At 38.9% G+C, this 22,143-nt stretch overlaps 1 protein-coding gene across 1 annotated transcript in view; it reads right to left on the bottom strand.

The window, feature by feature from the left end:
* LOC136872767 (phospholipid phosphatase 1) overlaps positions 1 to 22,143 on the bottom strand; it is a 657,649-nt gene that overhangs the window by 105,059 nt on the left and 530,447 nt on the right. The gene's annotated exons all lie outside the window — the stretch shown is intronic.

The raw sequence follows: 22,143 nt of genomic DNA, 5'->3' as shown, positions 1-22,143 counted from the left end.
ACGTCCTTCCCTTTCCCTTCCAATCTTCTCATCGCTCACAAGACTCCTGTTCGGCGTAGCAGGTGAGGCCGCCTGGGTGAGTTACTGGTCCTCCTCTCCAGTTGTATCCCCGACCAAATGTCTCACGCTCCAGGACACTGAGTCCGAGGGAAAAACCAACCCTGGAGGGTAAACGGATTAAATAAATAAATAAATAAATAAATAAATAAATAAATAAATAAATAAATAAATAAATAAATAAATAAATAACTAATATAAGACGAAATATGTTACCACTTTTTTTACACGCCGTCATCGCTCCACATGGAGTGCCAAATGGATCTAATTCCGTCCTTAGAAATTCCTACTACCTCCACCTGGTTTGAACACGCGATCTTGGGATGCGGAGGCTGACACTCGACCACTGATCAACAGAGGAAGTCGACGAACTCATCGATTACTGCACCAAGATGTCTCCGGTTGGTAAATTAAATGGCAAGCTTTTATTTACGTTCCGGATTACAGACGTGAATTGTCATTTCGAAATTCTCACTTTCATTGACTGGAATTTTTTAAGGTACCTTGACGACGTCGTTCCTCAACTATCAGGATCTGTAACTGTTCAACTCAGGATGTAAATAGTTTCTAAAATATAAACCTAGCAGTTTCCTTCATTCTTTGAAAGGGGAGTACCAAGATCTGCATCATAGGACATCACTCACTGTTAGTGTGATTAGCTGCCACCCTCGGAGGCCCGGGTTCGATTTCCGGCTCTGCCACGAAATTTGAAATGTGGTACGAGGAAAGGAACGGGGTACACTCAGCCTCGGGAGGTCAACTGAGTAGAGGTGTATTCGATTGCCCACCTCAGATATCCTCGAAGTGGTTTTCCGTGGTTTCCCACTTCTCCTCCAGGCAAATACCGGGATGGTACCTAACTTAAGGCCACGGCCGTTTCCTTCCCTCTTCCTTGTCTATCCCTCCCGACCTTTCCATCCCCCCACAAGGCCCCTCTTCAGCATAGCAGGTGAGGCTGCCTGGGTGAGGTACTGGTCGTCCTCTCCAGTTGTATCCCCGACCCAAAATCTCACGCTCCAGGAAACTGCCCTTGAGGCGGTAGAGGTGGGAACCCTCGCTGAGTCCGAGGGAAAAATCAACACTGGAGAGTAAACTAAGAAAGAAAGAAAGAAAAAAAGAAAGAAAGGAAAGCACTCACCCCCACCACCATGCATTATCCACATAGGGTTGATGTTCACCATGTTCTTACCAGTGTTGCCAACACCTGATGACGAAAAGCAGCTAAAACTGATTGCCCAAATGGCCAGAAATGGCTGTATATATGGAGTGGCTTGGAAATAGTCACAAGATGGTGTAGGTTCATCCCAGCATTTTTTTTACACGAGGCCAATGCTTCGGCTGTACCTTAACTAAGGTCACAATTGCTTCCATTCCATTTTTAGCCCCTTCCTATCTCATCGTCGCCATAAGACCTACCTGTGTCAGTGCGGTGTAAAGCAGATTGTAAAAAAAAATGTAGTTTCACACACACACGAAACATTTTTCACGTATAACAGCTGAGGAAGAAGTAGACAAATACATATACACACAATTTGTTTTAAATGAAGCTGAACTCACCTAACAAAAATATAGCCTATATATCATCATCCTCATCCCTCCTCAACTGCACCCCTTCCAGAAACACTTGCGGTATCCGTTGATCCTTCTGATGACGTGTAAGCTGCACTTGTTTCAACAAATCGAAGAACTTCCCACGGAATCTCATATGAAAAATAACGTTTTTCCATAGGACTTAGTCCAAACCTTACGCTCTTGAGTCTTATTTCGCTTTTAACAATGTTAACCTCATTGAACACGCGCACGAATTCTGTACTTTAACGAGGCAAAGTCAGCGCCGGAAAATTATGATGATACCTGTTGTTTAAAGGGGCCTAACATCCAAGTCATCGACCCCAACGCCAGAAAATCAAACGAGACCAATTCTCAATGACGATGTTCTACTGCAGCATATTTTACTGATTACATTCTATTTACTCACTTCTGAATAATATTCCTCCACTAATTTTAATTTTGTCAACACTCCTTTCAAATCCTACAGCTAAATCTGTGGTAGGCTCTGGAACTGTTTTTAAGCATTCACATAGATAGCAGTAATATTTTTCGGAGGATTCGGAGCTGATTTTGAATTTATTTAACTAATCATTTTTTTGTAAAATTTACACATTTTAAATTCTCCTTTGTGCCATAAGACAAACAGGATTTTTTATTCCTTTCTCAACTGAATAATCAAGATATGCTATGCAGACAACGGATATGAACACAAGTCGAATCGGACTTTTTTGTGGTTATATATGAACTAAGGATGTTCAATTACTTTTATTATCCTTAATACGGTATAAAAATTATGTCACAAAATGCCCAAATAGAAATATTAAAACCTGCCATTACAGTGAAATTGCGATACAAACGTCCAACGTAAATATGGACAGAAATGGCTTAGTCAGAAAAAGGAAGTGGCCAAAATGCTCTAGTCGCTTTTTCGAAACTTCGTGGCTAATTTAATACTAGAAACGGCCAGATTAAGCCACATAGTGGTTAAATTGGCAATCCTGGCTTTTAGCCCTGAAATGAAGCACCAAACACAACATTCCTTTTTTTTTGTCTTGGTTTCTATACAGAAGCCAATCATCCTTAAATTATGATTTCTTTTCTGCGAGAATTTAGGTGGTATAAAACTCGAAATACCATTTTAACTAAAATTCGTCTTATAGTAAAATAGAAACATATTTAAAAGGAGCGTTCGATATGAGAAGAATTACACAGCCTCACAACACTTCACTCTTTGCAGATGATGTAACATGTTGGCGTGGGTTAACGCAACTGACTAGCCGACCACTCGCACTCAAGCTACGTGCGTCATGCTTTGATTGAGTCAATTGTAATGTTTTACTCTGTGATGAGAACCTTGGACAGGGGCTTCTTGTTTTATAACTGCTTCTAAAGGGATTGTAACTGACGTCAAGGTAACCGCTTGAAACTTCCTGGTTAACACCGATTTCCTGCCAGTTTTACTGTTTGCTTTACGTCGCACCGATTCATATACTGTAGTTCTTATGGCGACGGAAGGAAGCGGTCGTGGACTTAATAAAGGTACAGCCCCAGATGGTGTGAAAATGGGAAACCACGGAAAATCATTTTCAGGGTTGCCGACAATGGGGTTCTAAACCACTATGTCCCGGATGCAAGCTCACAGCTGCACGCCCCTAATCGTACGGCCACCTCACCAGGTAGATTATTATATTTTACTGTAGTCTTATTCTTTCCATAGCGAACATTCCTTTACTACACAAGCAATTATCCGTTACACATTAAACAGACTTCCGACTGTCAAAGGTATGAAGTAGTCTTTCTGTTTAACCTCCAGGGTTGGTTTTTACCTCAGACTCAGCGAGGGATTTCACCTCTACCGTCTAGAGGACAGTGTCCTGGAGCGTCAGACTTTCGGTCGGGGGATACAACTGGGTAGACGGACTAATACCTCACCCGGGCGGTCTCACCTGCTATGCTGAACAGGGGCCTTGTGGTGGATGAGAAGATTGGAAGGCATAGACAAGGAGAGGGAGGGAAGCGGCCGTGGACTTAAGTTAGGTACCATCCCCGCATTTGCCTGGAGGAGAAGTGGGAAACCACGGAAAACCACTTCGAGGAAGAATGAGGAGGGAATCGACCCCCCTCTTCTCAATTGACCTCGCGAGGCTGAATGGACCCCTTTCCAGCCCTTGTACCACTTTTCAAATTTCGTGGCAGAGCCGGGAATCAAACCCGGTCCTCCGGAGGTGGCAGCTAATCACGCTAACCACTACACCACAGAGGTGCACGGTATGAAGTAGTACCCTTTATAATTTCCCTGCCAATTATGCTAATTAATTCTGACATCTTAATTAAAATCGTTTAAGTTTATGCAAAAGTTCTTTAAATGAATCACGTCAGCGTTTTCCGGGCTTGTAGGCCGTAGTCCAGGAGCGACTGAATGTCCCGACATTTCACCGAAGACTGCGTTCGGCATTGTCAAGGGTTCCGGCTGACTTAGATAGCAGCGAAGCTCTCAGTGGTATGAAGAACTGTTGTAATTCCACCTCTTTAAATTACTTTTGTTTCTTCTACATAATAAAACACAGGGAAGCATCTTGAAAGACATACAGTTTTGCAGTACTGTAAAACAGTGATCTCTCCATTACCTAAATTGTTCAGAAGTCTTCAACTCCTTCAGTGCAACCAGCACAAAACGCAGGCCAAATTCGATGCAACCAAACTGATTTGACTCGTTATTATCGATTTCTGTTTTTAGTCAGCGACATTTTACCGAATTCTATTCGAAAGAAAGTCGTTTGATATTTAAATATCGCTGCCTGTTTCTTGTAAATTGCCAACCCTGGTTCTTAGCACCTAAATGAAGCACCAAACACTACATCCCGTTTCTTTATTTGTCTTGATTGTTCTGGAGGGAATCGGGAATAAAAACTGACCCCGGGAGGGAATCGAGAGTTCTCGGCTCACATGTACAGGGTGGTCGGGAACAACATTAACCGAGTATTTGAGCGTTAGAGCGTTGGTCATACTGACAAGTAATTTGAAGAAATTACGTTGATATTTCCCGCGGTTGTCATGTTATCAGCTGCTGAAGTTAGCCAATCAGATCGCTTCGCGGGCGACTTCAAAAGGGCTTTGCGTGGCAGTGTTGCTTAATCTGTACATGGCTTGGTCGGGCTTGAGAGCCATGCCTGGAAATGAGCATCAAACACTAACACACCGTGGGTTTCAGCAAATACATTAGAGACAATACGCGACACTCAGCGAGATATCGAGGGACAGCTATTAGAGCTCTCTCTAGCGGATTGACCTGAGAACTACTGATTTCTCATAAGAGCACGTGTATTTGTGTGTGAAATTTTTGGTGTTATTTATGCGTTTTCAGTGAGTTGACATAATTAAATAGTAGCGTGTGTCATTCCTTGATATCTCCTCTCTACATGAAAGAAAAGGCATGTGCTGTGTTTGGCTGCAGTGACTATGAAGTAGAGAAGAATGCGCGGTCTTTCTGCCGTTTCCCTCGTGACAAGAAAATGTAAGTAATATTGTGTTTGCATATATATTATTCCAGATACAAAGAGATTTTTATAGTATTTCATAATTTTCTGACCTGCTCGACCCATATTTTAACTGGCTTAAAATATAATACGCATATTTTATTGTATATTGCAGCAGTTAACCTTCAATACCCATGTGTTGTGGTAGGTGTGATCTGTGGGTTTGATTTAATTCAGGAAAATACATATGCATATGAGTGTGGCTGGTTGTATTCCAAGTTACCCCATTTGGAATGCCGTAATGCGTTGTCAAGCACTGAAGAAAATATAGGCGATTTTAAAAATGTACATATTTTGTTAAAACAATATGATGATGCAAATTTGCTTTACGCTAATTTAATGGCATTATGACAAGTATTGCTTATAGGGAAAGTTTGAATGTTTATCAGGCTAAATTTATAGATTTTTTTTTCTGTTAGTAGGCTTCGGGTTAAAAGGAAAATTGTCCAGCTCTTAAATGTAAATTCATTGAATCATATGTGTAAGGAATGTGCCGATATTTTTGTTGACAAGTGTTTTAATATGATGATATAATGCTTTTAAATGAGAAAAAAGTAAAATCTAGCCGTAAACGTTCAGACAGGAATTCTAAAGCTACAAAAGTAATGCATAAGTAAAAGATCAAGCTCTTTCACAGCAGTCCATTTCATATCTTGATTCTTTCTAGACTTTCTTTCTAGACGTAATTTATTTATCCATTTCCGTATATACATTTCCATTGATATTTGAATTTAGCGCGAATTTTCAGGTCAAGCCACTAGGAGCGCCACTTGCGACTTGCCTCCCATTTTAACAAGGCTAAATCCGGAAGTGTCACGTATTGTCTCTACTGTATTTAGTTTCAGCCATTGCCACCGTAGAGTGCTTGCTATGGGCCGAGCCTGTCAGGAGGAAGGTCCTTTTTCAAGTCCCTGCCCTGGAGAAGTTCATTTCTTCTATTGGCGCTCTCAAGCCGGTCATAAGCCACGTGCAGATTTAGCAATACCGCCACGCAAAACCCATCTGAAGTCGCCCGCGAAGCGATCTGATTGGCTAACTTCAGCAGCTGATAAAGTGACAACGGCGGGAAATATCAACGTATTTTTTTAAAATTACTTATCAGTATGACCAACGCTCTAACTCTTACATGCTCGGTGAACCACCATGTATATGTGACCCGAAAATTCTCGATTCCTTCCCGGGGTGAGTTTTTATTCCCGATTCCCTCCAGAACAACCAGGACAAATAAAGAAACGAAATGTTGTGTTTGGTGCTTCGTTTAGGGGCAAAGAACCAGGGTTGCCAATTTACAAGAAAGAGGCAGCGATATTTAAATATCAGATGTCTTTGTTTCGAATAGAATTCTGTAAAATATAGCTGACTAAAGATAGAAATCGATAATAAAGAGGCAAATCAATTTGGTTGCATCGAATTTGAAGACTTCCGAACAAAAACTCAGTTTTTAGAAATAAAATTGAACAATTCGATAACGGAGATATAACTATTTCACAGTATTGCAAAATGGGATGGCTTTCAAGATCCTTCCCTATGTTCTTTTTATGTAGAAGAAACAGAAGTCTTTTAAGGAACATTTGCACAAACTTTGCAAGCCTTAACGTTACGCCCCTGAGGCTCATGTGAAGAAAGGAAATGATTTACAGATTACAGAGCCGAGAGGAGGAGAAGAAAATTGCTGCCAATCAATCTTCGGATTGAGAATTACGAATATGATCTCGTTCGCGTATCTTTCAGTCTTCCACTCGTCAGTCTGGCATTATCAGGTGACCCCAGTAGTGACAATTTATCTCTAGCTGCAGTTGGCTGCTGTAAGTTATTTTTCATACTTAACGCATTAAAAAGTAAGTCGAGAGGGGATCGTTCCTATGAAGTCATGAATAATCGAGTTTATTAAGAGTCTTAAAATGCCAGTCAGCGAATGGACAAAAAAAAAAAAAGATCACTCGTATATCACCGACTGATCTCGAATACTTGATGACCTTGATTCTTGGCGACATTGCGAAGGAAGTCATTAACAAAAAGAAGATACCGGTGTACGAAAGGTTATCTTTAACACAGAGTTTCTTGGCAATAGCAGATTCGTATGGACGTTGACAGTAACTGATTTGAGGCAAAGGTACACAGAAAAATGTGACACGTGTGCAGCACAGGTGTTGATGACATTCACTGATAGCACTGGTGAACAATTTCTTGTTGCATTTATATGAAAGCTTCTTATTACTTAATCTCGATGTGCTGATCTCAAATCTGAAGTAAGATTTTTTTTCTGTAAACTACAGACCTTTTGAAATTCAATTTTCTTATTTTTCATATTAATGTACATTTTTTAACATTTATTTATTTATTTATTTATTTATTTATTTATTTATTTATTTATTTATATATTTATTTATTTGGATGTCATCTTGGACACCATGGGAATATTATTGATTTATACACAAAGGCATGCAATTGTTGAAATATGTCGACAAAAAAATAAATGCATTTATTTCGAGCATAACACTTATATACATTACAATTAAATATAACCATATACTTTTCTTTAAAATAAGTTTTATATGTGCAAGTAGGTGGAAGGAAATTAGATAATTTCACATAGATAGTGTGCAAAACTCAGTTAGGTCCTAATCAGGCAAGTATTTGTCCTTTTAGCTCTTGCATTTGTGGACTTGCTCAGGGCAACCTCGTTTGATGCTCCAGTTGAGGAGTTAATGCCTGCTTAGCATCAGAAGCAGATCCTTCAGATTCTACAACCATTTCCTCATTCAACTCAAAAGCTCCTTGATTACTACATTCACTGCCTTCGTCCTCAGCAGAGACAAAATGTCTCAGAGTGTGGGATGGGTCGTACTGCTGAGGGAATACTAGGAAATGAGACCGTGTGCCGGTTTTCCCTGCCAATACCCTTTGCATTAATCAGACAGAAAATGTCACCACTTTGGTCCTTGGGTTTACGAAAACCATCAAGATATCGAAAGGGATGCCTTTTCGTTTTTCTCTTGTCCAGTCATGAAGCATTTCGTCACATTTTGAAACACATTATGCAGAGTCCATTTATTGCCTGATCACCTAGGGAAATTTCAAAATAGGTCCTATATGCACGTCTCACAAATGACGAAATACTGGGCCTTTGACGTTGTAAAGTGTAGCAGTTGTATATATAAAATAGACGGCATCAGGATTATTTTTACATTTATGACTACGCCTACTTAAAGAGTCCATGATCTTGTCTAAAATACAGAAAGAGGTGTGTTTTTTATCAGATAACTTTTTATATAGAGTGTGCTATTGTATGGCTGTGAATCTTGGACAATCAGAGATCGGGATTGGAAACGACTGTAAACGTTTAAGATGTGGGTCTGGAGACGAATGCCAAGGATTAAATGGACTGAAAAGGGAACAAAAAAAACAAAAAAAAAAGCGTTCTACACGAAATTCAAGGGAAGGGAGAACTGATGCTAACGACACGAAGAAGAAGAGCTAAATTCATTGGCCACATCCTTTGACATAACACCTTTCTTACCAATCTGCCACGGGGAAGAAAGGCTGAGGACGACCGTATGGTTCTTATTATGAAATGAAACGAGGAGCTGAGGACAGAAAATAATGGTAGCCGTTCGACACTGATGATGGTGATGATCATTTTATATTAAAACAACTAAAATAGTGTGTAGGTAAGGGTTATTCTGCCCGAAGGCAGGTCCGAACCTCCGCAGAGGTGTTCCTGAGCCGGAGTTTACGTGCGGTAGGGTGGCCAGTTCCGTTCAGCTCCTCCATTCCCTTACCCCCCACCAACAGCGCGTGGCAACCCATCCAACTCCTGACCACGCCCAATGTTGCTTAACTTCGGAGATCTCACGGGATCCGGTGTTTCAACACGGCTACGGTCGTTGGTGAACTGGTGTGTGTAAACTATTAATTACCCTGTAGTTAGCTTCATCTAAGCGTGGTTGCCCTCTAACTCCAGTATAAGAACCAACAGGTGCAAACAATAACAATTCAAATTGCAAGAAACTAGCGCATGCAGAAGAAAACACATTTCAGATTTGTAATGAACGATGAAAAAATACATAAAATCCGCTGAAAAATCTCATGCAACAGAACAGTGTTCCCCAGTGTAGTCGGAAACTCGTTCTATCCACACAGTCCCTGTCTGTATTAAATGTCATCGTTGCGCCTGCGAAAATCGCTGTGCGATAATGTTTTCGGAGAAATACTAACCCGGAGTACATGTACAATAAACAAGAATTCTTGAATGTACTTTTGACAATATTGAACCATAGATAACAGAAACTTCCCGGACAAAGTTCTAATTCGAGTTCTGAGCGAATTTTGCAGGTGCAACAACTATATCGTTCCTTCAACCATGTTCAATAATAATTATAACGTCACGTGGATATCACAGTCGTATGCAGCCCTTGTAATGCTGGGCGGGGAAACTGCGTGTTCACTGATAGGGCTAGTGTTGTCTGTGGTACGTGAGTTGCAGAAAAGGTGACGACAGCACTAAAACCCAGTCCCCGAGCCAAGAGAAATCCTCGTGACGTTCAACGTTCATAGTTGTAATTTCAGGAACACAAACACTTTTTTCTTACAATCTGCTTCACGTCGCAGCTCTTAGGGCGACGATGGGAGAGGAAAGGGCTAGGAGTGGGAAGGAAGCGGCCATGGCTTTAATTAAGGTACTGACCCAACTTTTGCCTGGTGTGAAAATGGGAAACCACGGAAAACCATATTCAAGGCTGCTGATAGTGGGATTTGAACCCACTGTCTCCCAGTGAAAGTTGATAGCTTCGTGCCTCAAACCGCGCGGCCACTTGCTCGGTCAGGAACGCAAACAAAACAAGTGTTTTGCTACTGCTCACCCTTAAAAAAACAATCAACAGGCAGTGAGGAATGTAGTGAGTATGGAGATCAGCGTCTGAAATGTTCAGTGTTTGTCCTTGAGATTTATTTACTGCAATCGCGAAATTTAAATTTTTCTACTTCTTGATGAGGAATCGTACCCACTTCTTTCCAGGTGAATCGACCACTTAATTCATAACAGCCATACGTAATTTATAATCTCATTCATTATCATTACAGCTGTTGCAATGAAAGTAGTAATTGGTTCTTCTAATTGAGAACATGACTTCGCTGGTGAGACCTAGTGTTTACAGTGCACTGTGTCTAGAGCAAGTTGGTTACTTTCATTGACCAGTCTCTGTCCCCTCATTGGCTTAGACAATATGAAAATGACTGAGATATGAGCGATTTTAGTCATTCAATTCCTTATGCAGCCAGTCCCTGTTATGAATGGCGTGAAAATGCTTCCCATAGGGTCTGATAATGTAAGCATTTCAGTGGGCTTGTAAGACTGGTATGTGATAGCAACTTCTGGCTAACTACCTCATTTCTCTTGTAGCCTCTTCAGTGATGCCTAGGTATCCATGACAGCTGATGGTGGAGCTGTTGAAGATCGAATCTGTCTTCGGTCTGAGTGCACAACATACATTTGAGAAAAGATGCCTTGGTAGATCACAGGTCTCCGACTGACGGTTTCAATGTCATAATTTTTGGTATGTTTTAAAGATCTCTGGTCGTGCATTCCGCGTCCACCCACTGAATTAATTCGATGATAGGAACCATCGAATGCTGGTTGGCAAAAAATTGTAAGAAATTGTAGGCCGCCTAAGTCGTCTGCAAACCGATAACTGGAGCCATATTATTATTATTATTATTATTATTAATATTATTATTATTATTATTATTATTATTATTATTATTTCATTATTTCATTATCCGTTTAATTTCCAGGGTTGGTTTTTCCCCCGGACTCAGACAGGGATCCCACGTCTACCGCCTCAAAGGCAGTGCCCTGGAGCGCGAGATTTTGGGTTGGGATACAACCGAGATGGAGGACCAGTACCTAACCCAGACTGCCTCGTCTGCTACGCTGAACAGGGGCCTTGTGGGGGAATATGGTAAGATCGGAAGGGATAGTCAGGGAAGAGGGAAGGAAGCGGCCGTGGCCGTAAGTTCGGTATCATTCCGGCATTTTTCTGGAGGAGAAGTGGGAAACCACGGAAAAACCGCTTCGAGGGTAGCTGAGATGGGATTCGAACCCACTAGCGCTCGTAGACGTAGAAAAAGGCAAATTGCTAATCTAATCGACCGGACAGCGATGCTTTAGGAAAGGATTGTAATCACTTTTAGGAATAAGTAAAGAATATATTCTCATACTTCAGTATATTTTATTTACCTAAAGTTTCTAGCTCATTTCTCTAGAATGTCTTCAACATTGAGTTGCTTGTCTGAAGGGCTAAAACTGTGGATTTCCCTCCTGGTTAGTGTTAATAGAGGAGGGTTGCGCAGTTGTACTTCTTCTCAAAACAATAATCACCACCACCACCAGCGTCTCAACAACGTAGTGCACGGTTATCTAAATCTCAACCAGTAACCACAACAACCTGCGAGTAAATGAACAAGTGCGCGTCGTATCCTGGAATTATACCCTTGGCACAACGCTGGGGAGGCTCTCGATGAGATGTATATCGATTACGATCACAATTTTGTTTTCAGAAGTAAATTACGAGTAACAATTACTGAAGAAGCAATCGTTACAATTAATTCTATTACTTTTACTCAATTGCTAAAGAAGTAATCGTTACAATTAATTCTATTACTTTTACTCAATTACTAAAGAAATAATCGTTACAATTACGTTTACTCATTTACTAAAGAAGTAATCGTTACAAGTAATCCAATTACTTTTACACAATTACTAAAGAAGTAATCGTTACAAGTAATTAAATTACTTTTACTCAATTACTAAAGAAGTAATCGTTACAAGTAATCCAATTACCTTCATTCAATTACTAAAGAAGTAATCGTTACAAGCAATTCAATTACTTTTACTCAATTACTAAAGAAGTAATCGTTACAAGCAATTCCATTACTTTTACTCAATTACTAAAGAAGTAATCGTTACAATTACGTTTACTCATTTACTAAAGAAGTAATCGTTACAAGTAATCTAATTACTTTTACTCAATTACTGAAGAAGTAATCGTTACAATTACGTTTACTCATTTACTAAAGAAGTAATCGTTACAAGTAATTAAATTACTTTTACTCGATTACTGAAGAAGTAATCGTTACAATTACGTTTACTCATTTACTAAAGAAGTAATCGTTACAAGTAATTAAATTACTTTTACTCGATTACTAAAGAAGTAATCGTTACAAGCAATTCAATTACTTTTACTCAATTACTAAAGAAGTAATCGTTACAAGCAATTCAATTACTTTTACTCAATTACTAAAGAAGTAATCGTTACAAGCAATTCCATTACTTTTACTCAATTACTAAAGAAGTAATCGTTACAAGTAATTCCATTACTTTACTCAATTACTAAAGAAGTAATCGTTACAATTACGTTTACTCATTTACTAAAGAAGTAATCGTTACAAGTAATTAAATTATTTACTCGATTACTAAAGAAGTAATCGTTACAAGTAATCCAATTACTTTTACTCAATTACTAAAGAAGTAATCGTTACAAGCAATTCAATTACTTTTACTCAATTACTAAAGAAGTAATCGTTACAAGTAATTCAATTACTTTTACTCAATTACTAAAGAAGTAATCGTTACAATTACGTTTACTCATTTACTAAAGAAGTAATCGTTACAAGTAATCCAATTACTTTTACGCAATTACTAAAGAAGTAATCGTTACAAGTAATTAAGTTACTTTTACTCGATTACTAAAGAAGTAATCGTTACAAGTAATCCAATTACTTTTACACAATTAATAAAGAAGTAATCGTTACAAGTAATTGAATTACTTTTACTCAATTACTAAAGAAGTAATTGTTACAAGTAATTCAATTACTTTTACTCAATTACTAAAGAAGTAATCGTTACAAGTAATTCTATTACTTTTACTGAATTACTAAAGAAGTAATCGTTACAAGTAATTCAATTACTTTTACTCAATTACTAAAGAAGTAACCGTTACAAGTAATTCTATTACTTTTACTGAATTACTAAGGAAGTAATCGTTACAAGTAAATCAATTACTTTTACTCAATTACTAAAGAAGTAATCGTTACAAGTAATTCCATTATTTTATTCAATTACTAAAGAATTAATCGTTACAATTACGTTTACTTAATTACTGAAGAAGTAATCGTTACAAGTAATTCAATTACTTTTACTCAATTACTAAAAAAGTAATCGTTACAAGTAATTCAATTACTTTTACTCAATTACTAAAGAAGTAATCGTTACAAGTAATTCAATTACTTTTACTCAATTACTAAAGAAGTAATCATTACAAGTAATTCAATTACTTTTACTCAATTACTAAAGAAGTAATCGTTACAAGTAATTCTATTACTTTTACTGAATTACTAAAGAAGTAATCGTTAAAAGTAATTGAATTACTTTTACTCAATTACTAAAGAAGTAATCGTTACAAGTAATTCAATTACTTTTACTCAATTACTAAAGAAGTAATCGTTACAAGTAATTCAATTACTTTTACTCAATAACTAAAGAAGTAATCACCAAGCTCGATAGCTGCAGTCGCTTAAGTGCAGTCAGTATCCAGTATTCGGGAGATAGTAGGTTCGAACCCCACTGTCGGCAGCCCTGAAGATGGTTTTCCCTGGTTTCCCATTTTCACACCAGGCAAATGCTGGGGCTGTACCTTAATTAAGGCCACGGCCGCTTCCTTCCCACTCCTGGCCCTTTCCTGTCCCATCGTCGCCATAAGACCTATCTGTGTCGGTGCGACGTGAAGCAAGTAGCAAAAAAAGAAGAAAAAGAAGTAATCGTTACAAGTAATTCAATTACTTTTACTCAATTGCTTCCCAACTCTGGTTTTAATAGATCATATCGTCTTTCTTACTAAATTATTTGAATACTACCTTCTCATCTATACTAATATTATAAAGATAAAATGTTTCTCAGTTTGTAGGTTATATCTCGAAGACCACTCCACCGATTTCAATAATTCAATCACCATTAAAAATAGTATATTCTCCAGATTAGGAGAGGCTATAGGTAGAGCCCTCGCGGATGTAGAAAATATTACCCGCATCCACTCCGCATCCGTAGTTCCCTCATTCGCATCCGCATCCGCGAATTGTTATCCGCGCATATTGTAAATAATTAACCACAGTATATTACACCCAAAGTATTGAAACGGATAAATAGTTAACATACGAGGCCTGACACCTGGCAACAGATTCCCCACAATCACAGGTTTATGAGGGAGGCGACAACTTCCGACGTACTGACCTTTGTTCCATTCTTCCATTAATTGCGGCCAGAGCCAGTTAGGCTTAGGTCAGATTTACGGCTTTATGGTCTTGAGGCTCTTTATATAACACCATTCTTCCATTTCACTGTCACGGGTCACCTAACCACAAGCAAAAATGAAAGTATACCTGAGTAAAAATTAACGAACTTCATTAATTAGAAATTATCCGCCCTGCCATATAGTTTGCATCCGCAAAGGCACTAACTTCGCCGATATCCGTGGATAAATCCGCATGCGTGCAGAGCTCCAACTATACGGTTTTCGTAATCCAAAAGTCCATACAGAATTTACGAATTAGTACAGCCAATATATTGAAGATTTGTACAGTATATTAGTACGCTTGTATCTACTTCATTCAATGATGTATTACAACAAACATTTGTACTTATATTTGAATCGATTATTTCAGAAACTAGTCAAGCGCCAAGTCTGTCATTTTTGGGAAAATAAAAAAAAAACTCTCTAGCATCAGATAAAATGTTATGGTAGGGGTTTCAATATTTTAGCTTGAAAGTATTATATCTTTTAATACTTTCTATCGAAGGAAAAATATTTTGTGCTTATTAACTTTGCTGTAAAAAAAATCGAAAAAATTCCACGTGACTGGTTTCTGAAATAAACAAGTGTTGCAAACATATTTTTATGGGATAATTCTTGAATTTTAAAAGGATTTTGTCATATAACCCATATTTGTGGAAATAGAAAATATTTTAATAGGTTTAGACTACATTGCTGATACAAATATAATTATTCAAAGGATGAAATCAGCAATGCCTGCTCATCATGACAGGAGGTAATCCATCCTCAAACAAACTCCACAGCACATTCTGTCTCTGTCGTAGGCCTTTGTAAAATGCTGTCATAAACGTGTTCATATCTCATCAGGTAACGTTTTAAGGCATTTAGGTCACGTATATTCTCAATGTTGATGGGCACCTAAAACAAACAATAACAAAGAATAATGTAGGGCTCAGGGCAGGTACTTCCTTGCCTGAGTAAGAAATATAATCTTCTCCTTTTACCGTTGCATTCCGAATAATATTACGCATGTGAGTTTCTTTGTCTACCACTCCTTGTTTCCTTTTAGATACAGGTCCGTCTCCTAAACTTTCAGACATATCAATACGATTATAAAAACACTGCACTAAACAAGAGAAAGACTTTTTCAATCAGTTGTTCACAAAACTACTAACATGCGATTCTAGAAACACAACGATTACAATAAAAACAGCTGAACAGCTGGTTATTCTGGATTTAGAGCAGCAGTTGCCAACCGGCAAGGTGCGGCATATCACAAAATGTACCAGCAGTTTACTGCAGAAACCAGCCAAGAGGTGTCACTTAACTGGTTTATGAACTAAATATGAAATTCAACGTAATACCTGACCATTATAGGAGGACGTTTCTTGACTGGTTTCAGTACCAAAATGTGCCTATACCCTCTTAGAACATATTCTTCCAATAACTCATTTTTTTCATTTTTTGGCACTTGACTTCTTTCTGAAATAATCGATTCAATTGTCATAAGAGTTTATACAAGGTATAACACTGAGGCAGGCCAAACTTCAAGACACGTTCCTCAGACGTAGAAGAAGAGCAATATGCTATGTAGACACGGGTTCGGAAACGCTGTATTTCCGTGTTAGAGCTCACATCTACAACTCTACATAGTTCATTAATATGTTAACGAGGTTGTTAGGAAAGGGCATGTTAGAGGGCAGTCGACCCGTGTAGGTAATTGCAATAAAGAATTTTGTAAATAAATTAATTCCATCCCCTTGTCTATGGAGACTGGACAGCTGATTAATAATTTAATGTTATTTGTTTTACGTCCCACTAACTACTCTTTCACGGTTTTCGGAGACGCCGAGGTGCCGGAATTTGGACAGCTGAAGTAGGGGACTGCCTGTAGGTGTGAAGTACAGTGGGGACTTCGAGGGCCCTGGGACCGCTACGGTAGATGTGAAGGCCCTTCAGGAACTCTGAAAAGCAGTGGCAAAAGGGGCTCTGGTTAAGACGCAGCAGGTGGTTATGCACGTCAGGTACCAAAATGGGTTAAAAAAAGCAATGTACATTCAAAACTTATAGCAATATTGTATATTATTTTTTGAAGTGATTCCACATACTGCATACGGGTTGATTATGTGTGCAAGTACAGAAGATATTATGAGTAAAATTTTGTAAATAATTTAAATTTATTATGGATGAGCTGTGCGTTTAATAGAAAAAATCTTATTGTAAATGGTATAATACTGTATTTTAGGAAAAATGTCTCCTTTTCTTTTTAACTTAAAATGTAGTTGTTGAGAATAATGTATTTTTGTGCATCATTTGCCACCGTAATAGATACCTTATTTCCAAATAAACTAATTTGATTTGGATTTGATTTGATTTGAAGATTACAGATATTTTCACAAGGTATTTAGGGGGTTGTAGTAAGTATGTAAAGGAGAGAGCGTATGAGTCTCTGGTAAGACCCCAGTTAGAGTATGGTTCCGGTGTATGGGACCCTCACCAGGACTACTTGATACGAGAACTGGAAAAGATCCAAAGGAAAGCAGCTCGATTTGTTCTGGGTGATTTCCGACAAAAGAGTAGCGTTACGAAACTGTTGCAAACTTTGGGCTGGGAAGATTTCGGAGTAAGGAGACGAGATGTTGGACTATGTGGTATGTTTCGAGCTGTCAGTAGAGCGATGCGTGGAATGATATAAGTAGACGAATAAGCTTGAATGGAGCTTTTCAAAGTAGAAAAGATCACAATTTGAAAATGAAGTAGGAATTCAAGAGGACAAATTGAGGCAAACGTTCATTTATTATACGTGGAGTACTGTAAGGGATTGGAAAAAAATGGTGTCCGGACATTCCGTACCACTTGATTTTTAAGGACATTTCTTACCACCTAGGTCGTTATCTACCTACCAGCGGTCTTCCCGTAACCCTCAAATATTTACGCCAGGACAATCCGTACCACTTGAAGTCAAATTGGAATTCCATTTCCACGCCAGCGGACGTAATGAGCCTGACAGACACACTTCAGAAATCATAAAAAAGAATTAGAACGTTTGCTGAAGAAAACTTTTATATTATTTTAATAATTGCCCTTTAAACTATACTTATCACTTATGTTTACGAAAATATTATCATAAGAAAGTCGATTTTTTAATGTATAAATCCTGAAACAAAACAAGACAATAGAAATGTACATCGATTTCGGGCACAATGTGTCTGGCGAGCAGAAGGATGGACAATATTACTATTATTGTGGATATTTATAAAGTACTGCATTATTTCATTATCAAGTAAAATAAAAGATTCTGGGTCGACATGTGCTTGAAGGTCACGCGGAAACAGGAAACTACTTAAAGGTGGAAGTAGCTAGGTCCCCGCGAATGACGAATACGGGAATAAGAACAACACGTGTGCCAGCCAATCAGATCACCGGCGCCCGACGGAAGGTCAACATCATTAGCAGGTAATCAGCCGGTCAAGTAGTACGAAATGTCCTAGAACCATAATAAATTATCAAGGGAAATGTTCGATAAATTTCCAAGTTCTTTGAAAAAGTTTCGGAAAAAGCGAGATAATAATAATAATAATAATAATAATAATAATAATAATAATAATAATCGTATGGCCTCATCTACCGTGTGCAGACATTTCAATTTGACGCCATCCGGCTGTCTGCTGGTCAATTTCGACGTTCCGTTTTACTCTAGGTCCGCTAGATGGCAGACAGAGTAAACTGGATCTCTCCTGGGCGTCTATGGCTGAGATTTAATTAATTTTGTCGGGTAAATACCAAATGTATCACCAGAGATCTTTTACATGCCGACATCGTACGACATGGAGTGTCGAATGGACTGTTTTCCGCCCTTCAAAAACCCGACTAACTCTGCCGGGTTTGAACCCGCTATCTTGGGATTCGGAGGCCGACACTCTACCACGGATCCACAGAGGCAGCGAGGTAAACAACTGTTAGGGAATCTGCTACCTGGGCGACAGTCTTAAAAGCAGATGGGAAACACACAGGCAGTGGCGAAGCGTGCTAGTATCCACTGTTAACACTGGAAAGAGTTTGAAAATATAAAAATCGAATAATCTCTAATACCATTATTTAATATCATTGTGTCTTCGCCTGGACGTGCCGCGAGAACTCTATTGCAGTAAATCGTCGCCGGCAAAGCTGAGCGAGAGGTTGTTACCATTCCATGCAGTGGTTACGCTTTGAATCTCTTCTAACAGCTAGGCGAGTATTACAGCGCCTGCGCCAACCAAGGCCCTTCTCCCCTCGACACTGAGATATATCCTGCTGCGTTCTCTTGTGGTGTTACCACAATGGAAAGTGGAAATGGGAAACGTTACTGTAGCTTATAACATCGGTGCTGAGCTATTCTGTCCGTTCTTTACGCCGCGCTCAATAGTGCATTGTTATATTATTGTTTTTGTTTTCTATTATAATACGATCGTACTTTTCTTGTTTAAGTGTGAATTTATGTTAGGTAAGGATTGTCTTTAGGGCTGCACAATGTATTAATTATTAAAATGAGTGCTGTCACTTCCACCTCGAAAATAAACGAATTGGCAGGCTCAGAATGTTCATGTATAATAGAAAGCTTAATGAACACGCCATTTTCGTTAAGAACATTTGAAGAAGAGAAAAAACATAATTAAAAAAGGTAGACCCGAGCCTTCTCTTAAAAATTTAGTTAAGGAATTGAAAAGAACAGTACGATATTTTCATGACTCGTGCTACATAGATCTGGATTGGTTGGGTGGTTGTGCAAAAATGAATAAACTGTACTGTTGGCCATGTATTCATTTTCCTCAGAAAATAATGTTTGGAATAAAGATGGTGCGGACGATTTAGATAGATATACTCTAAGAAGGAGTGTAATAACGTCACGCGTCGCCACTGCACGCAGGAGTAGAACGCACGAAATGTTCAAAATTATCCTTGCATACGCAATACTCCAGGGATACGTCAGCTCACCCTGGATTCAATCAGGCGAGAAAAGAGCTCAGTAGTGGAAGTGTTGAAGAGGTTCTGCTCCCCGTATCGCGGTCTCCTGGCCTCATTGTGACCCTTGCGTTCTCTACTTGACGGCTTGACGCTGGTTTCGGAAGCTCTGCTCCACACAGACCACGTGTCTGGCAACTATCTCGCACTCGTTATGTAACACAGCCCACTTCTTATGCTGTCAGTGTAATCCTTCCCAGCCTTTCTGTCGCCATAACAGTCAGCTCTACATCCTTCGCCATTCCATACATACCAACAGTGAAACTACCGTGGTTCTAAAGGTACACTTAAAAATGGAACACAAGGCAATATTCATTTTGTCCTATTTTGAGAGGGTCTACAAAAGCCGTAAAAATCGTTAGTGGGACGTATAATAATAATAATAATAATAATAATAATAATAATAATAATAATAATAATAATAATAATAATAATAATAATAATAATACCGAGCTCGATAGCTGCAGTCGCTTAAGTGCGGCCAGTATCCAGTATTCGGGAGATAGTAGGTTCGAATCCCACTGTCGGCAGCCCTGAAAATGGTTTCCCGTGGTTTACCATTTTCACACCAGGCAAATGCTGGGGCTGTACCTTAAGGCCACGGCCGCTTCCTTCCCACTCCTAGCCCTTTCCTGTCCCATCGTCGCCATAATACCTATCTGTGTCGGTGAGACGTAAAGCAACTAGCAAATAATAATAATAATAATAATAATAATAATAATAATAATAATAATAATAATAATAATAATAATAATGTCCGCCACTGTAGTGTAATGATTAGTGTAAATAGCTACCACCCTTGGAGGCCCGGGTTCGATTCCCGGCTCTGCCACGAAATTTGAAACGTACGAGGGCTGGAACGGGGTCCACTCAGCCTCTGGAGGTCAACTGAGTTGAGGTGGGTTCGATTCCCACCTCAGCCATCCTGGAAGTGGTTTTCCGTGGTTTCCCACTTCTCCTGCAGGCAAATGCTGGGATGGTACCTAACTTAAGGCCACGGGCGTTTCCTTGCCTCTTCCTTGTCTATCCCTCCTGACCTTTCCATCCCCCCACAAGGCCTCTCTTCAGCATAGCAGGTGAGGCCGCCTGGGTCGGGTACTGGGCATCCTCCCCAGTTGTATCACAGAACCAGAGTCTGAAGCTCCAGGACACTGCCTTTGAGACGGTAGAGGTGGGAGGGAAAAACCGACCCAGGAGGGTAAACTGATGAAGAAGCAAAATAATAATAATAATAATAATAATAATAATAATAATAATAATAATAATAATAATAATAATAATAATAATAATAATAATAATAATTTGTAAAGAGGACTCAGTGTAGTGTGGACAAAAAAAAACTAAATCAAAACAAGGTTTTATTGAAAATGAGGAGGGTCGTCTAATTTCTGAATTGCTCACTGAAAACAGGTAGCAGCTACGAAAATTTGCGTACCCCTTGAGATGACCCCACGTACACCTAGTATTACGCGTGCCACACTTTGAATACCACTCGTCTGACACACTAATCCCGGCATTATTATCATTATTATGATTATGATTATTATTATTATTATTATTATTATTATTATTATTATTATTATTATTATTATTATTATTGCTAGTGGCTTTACGTTGCACAGGTCTTATGGCGACGATGGGTAGGAAAGAGCCAGGAGTGGGAAGGAAGCGGCCGTGGCCTTAATTAAGGTACAGGCCCAGCATTTTGCGTGGCGTGAAAATGGGAAACCACGGAAAACCATCTTCAGGGCTGCCGACAGTGGCATTCGAACCCACTATCTCCCGGATGTAAGCTCACAGCTGCGCGCTCCTCAGCGCACGACCAATTCGCCCATTATTATTATTATTATTATTATTATTATTATTATTATTATTATTATTATTATTATTATTATTATTATTATTATTATTATTATTATTTGTATCAATTTAGTAAGGCTCGGCTTGTGCCGGTAACATAATGGGCTGACTCGGCCTAAGCAAGGAGTCACCCTCGTGATTATAAAACTACAGGTACGTATATGTACAAATATTTACAACAGAAATAATTACAACATATACATTTTATACAATAAATACAAACAACTTCAGACTTCTTATGTCCCCGTTTTTGGAATCTGTTCTTCAGTATTACTGGAACTACGGCCTGGAACTTCATGCTGTTTGGCATGAGTCAGAGAAAAAGTCGTTCCTAGGAACTTTCTCACAATGTGGCAAGTGCTCAGGAGGGTGGCTTTCTGTAGTTCTACGTATGTGTGATGATGCAGGTTTAATGCGGCCAGAGAACTGTGCAAGCATTTTGGAATAACACCGGTACATGATAATACTATTGGAACTGTGGTGACTGATTCTAGTTTCCACAGGCGTTGTATTTCTATTGCCAGTTCTGTGTATTTTGATATCTTTGTGGCTATTGTTGTTTGCAGATTGGAGGTATTTGGACAAGCAATTTCTATAAGGGATGCGGATCTTTTTGATCCGATTAGAATAATATCTGGCCTATTGTTACTGAGCGTGACATCGGTTATGACTTCTCGGTCCCATAGCAGTTTATATGAAGAGTTTCCGAGAATGGGTGGAGGTGTATATTTCCAATATGCAGTTGATGACTGAAGAAATCCACATTTTACAGAAAGTTTCAGGTGAATGATTTTTGCTACCTGATCATGTCG

This window comes from Anabrus simplex, chromosome 4 (assembly GCF_040414725.1).
Source record: "Anabrus simplex isolate iqAnaSimp1 chromosome 4, ASM4041472v1, whole genome shotgun sequence".
In the NCBI taxonomy this organism is placed as follows: domain Eukaryota; kingdom Metazoa; phylum Arthropoda; class Insecta; order Orthoptera; family Tettigoniidae; genus Anabrus; species Anabrus simplex.
The sequence above is the reverse complement of the archived record's forward strand: the minus strand, read 5'-3'. Positions and strand labels throughout refer to the sequence as shown.